Raw genomic sequence first — 2,818 nt, 5'->3', positions numbered from 1 at the left:
CGCTTCACGCGAATTTCAACAGACTCTGTGGCCTCAATATCGATACCCCTTCCAGTGTGTTATAGCTTCCACAGCAGTTTGGATCCCCAAGATACTTGAGTGTGGTCTTTGAGATAGAGTTTTGTCCATACTTTATTGTGAACACAAACAGATCCGTTTTCTACAGGTTCAACTTCAGACCCATTTGCGATACCCAATTCTGGACTGTATTGAGAGTGATGGTCATAATACTTAGTGCTAATGGTCTGTAGCCACCTATCCGTTATTAAGATGACAAGTCGTCCGCATATGTCACTCTCTTAGAGGCTTTGCCGTCTAAGTTCCTTAGAAGTTTATTCACCATTAATGTCCATAGAAGCGGAGATAGCACTCCACCTTGCGGAGTAACTCTACAGACTTCCTTGGCCTTTCTGGCGTCGTTCCATTCTGTTGCTATTCTTCTAGAGGTCAAGAGGCTACTGATCCAACGTTGTATAACAGTACCAAAAGCTATTGACTGGATACTATTCATTATGATTCCGTAGAGACTTTGTTGAACGCTCCAGATATGTCCAGGAATGCTTCAAGTGCGTATTTCTTATATTCCAGAGCTCGTTCAATATTAAATATCATTGTATGGAGTGCCGTCTCTACTGATCTGCCCTTCGTATATGTGGGTTGCGCCTTGGACAGGCTACTAGGAGGCATTGCGTACACTGTAGGACTATGAGGGAACTGATAGGATAATTGAATGTTTAATTCTGGTTAACCTTCAACAGAAAGCTTTTGGACAGCAATGGCTGAGAATACCTACAAACCCATCTCTTCAGTTGACAAAGTTTTCTTCTTCGAAAGTCGTATGACTTTATTTTCTTATAATTACAGAACGTGATTCATTAATTTATTTTCAATTTAAGTTGCCAATAGGAAGTCTTATGCCCCGAAAGGCTTAACTCCAGCGCTGTAGAGCACCTGTCCATATTTTCACACCATCCACAAAAATCAGTGAATGTGCATTTAGTGAGAGTAAATTGAATCCTGGTGGGAGCCAACATAAAGCATAACGCAAAAACACCTGTTGCAGCTTCCAAAATTGCTACTCAACTCCCACGCAATGCTTCGCCTGTTTCAGGTGGCCAACAACAAACAAACGCACAAACGACCGAACGGCCGAACGATATGGCTAAGAAACCATTTACACCCGATTAAACATATAAAGCTCTGCAGCAGCTTTCGCATCAGCGAGCGTGTCCTTTGCCAGCGAAGAATTGTGAGAAAATCGAAAAGCGTTGTGTTGCACGCGGCAGAAGCTGTGGCTGCCAAAAATCTGCGACAATCATTGTAGGTGTGTGTGCGTGTGTATGTACAGCTATTAATTGGCACACCAATATCGAATGACCAAAGCAACATTGTATCGCTCAGCTTTATGGCACAGCGGGCACTTCTGCGTGGCAGGTGCATATTTGGCGTCCAGACAGCAAGCAGCCACCCAGACTGCGAGTGGCATCCATCAGCGCCGCAGAGCGCACTCACGAGTATACATTCGACTTTTGCGTGATGTCGCCTGGAAAGTTCAAGAGACTGTCGGTAGTCCAAATTTAAGTTGAGACGCTTGAAAATAAATGTCGTCGGCTAATTCACACGCTCGTCACGTTATCCTCTAAATATAACGCGCTCATATGAGTATATGTATATACGTGGCTATGTGCGTGCATATGTGTGTTTGTGTGTGCTTTCATCCGACAGTCATCGTTACTGTTATGTTGGCTGCTGGTGTGTGAGGGGCCAAGTGGGTAGCGTGGCCGAGCGGTCTAAGGCGCTGGTTTAAGGCACCAGTCTCTTCGGGGGCGTGGGTTCGAATCCCACCGCTGCCAAGTAATATTTTTTTGCTCATTTTTTTTTTTTTTACAAAATATTTATGTTTTTATTTTTCCAATTTTAATGAATAAATAATGCGGTACATACATATGTACATATCTGGCTGTAATAATTTTATTAAATTTTTTTTAAATATTTGCTTTGAAATAGGACTTCTCATGCATGTTGCACGTTGCAAGCAAATTGCTGTTGCATTATGCCTTGCCGCGCTTTTCTCATGCTTCACCGCCAGCCTCTATACTGCTTATATACTACTCCACCAAATGGCAACCGCCATGCTCCCCCGCCATCGGCAGTCAACGTCGCCATTAGTGTCAGCGTTGTCGGTGTCACATCAACAATACGCCGTGCCGACAGCCATATGCACATGGCAGCGTCTGCCTACTCGTCGCACGACTTAATCGCGCTCCCGCCACCCTCGCTTAGTTGCCCCTTACCCTTCTATATACGCTGCAATGGTTGGCTGTGCGTTTATTTGCCTGCCTCACATTAGATTTGCTTTAATATTTGTCTCTTGTTCACTTGCCACCGCTTTTAAGTGGCCGTCATTGTTGCTGTTGGTGTTGTAGTTACTGCCGCATATTGCCGCAATCACTGCAACAGCTCCATATGCCGCGACGGCTGGTTACGAAACTCCAGCAAAACTTCCGCATTCATTTAAGATCTCTTCCATCACTGTTGTTTTTGTTGTAATTGTTTTTTTTTTTTTTTTGTAATATTTGTTTCGCTGTTTGTCTGTCGTTGCATCGCTTCAGCTGCTGCCGTCGCGTCATTGCTATTATTAATGTCGACTGTAGCTCCGGTTGCTGCACAGTCTGCTGTTGTTGTTGTTTTGTTGTAGTTTTTCTCACTGTTTATAGCGCGCAGATCCAGCCAAACAAGCCGCATTGACAACTCGCCATCGCCGCAAGTTGCAAGTAGCAAATGGTAACTGCCACATAATTTTGAGCGACGACTTCTC

At 44.2% G+C, this 2,818-nt stretch overlaps 1 non-coding gene across 1 annotated transcript; it reads left to right on the top strand.

Moving 5' to 3' along the window:
- Nucleotides 1–1,771: 1,771 nt before the first annotated feature.
- Trnal-aag (transfer RNA leucine (anticodon AAG)) lies at nt 1,772–1,853 on the top strand. Its single transcript has one exon. It is a non-coding gene; the product is annotated as a tRNA-Leu (tRNA).
- The last annotated feature ends 965 nt before the right edge of the window (nt 1,854–2,818 follow it).

This window comes from Bactrocera neohumeralis, chromosome 2 (assembly GCF_024586455.1).
Source record: "Bactrocera neohumeralis isolate Rockhampton chromosome 2, APGP_CSIRO_Bneo_wtdbg2-racon-allhic-juicebox.fasta_v2, whole genome shotgun sequence".
Classification (NCBI taxonomy): domain Eukaryota; kingdom Metazoa; phylum Arthropoda; class Insecta; order Diptera; family Tephritidae; genus Bactrocera; species Bactrocera neohumeralis.
This window is presented reverse-complemented; position numbering and strand designations above follow the sequence as displayed.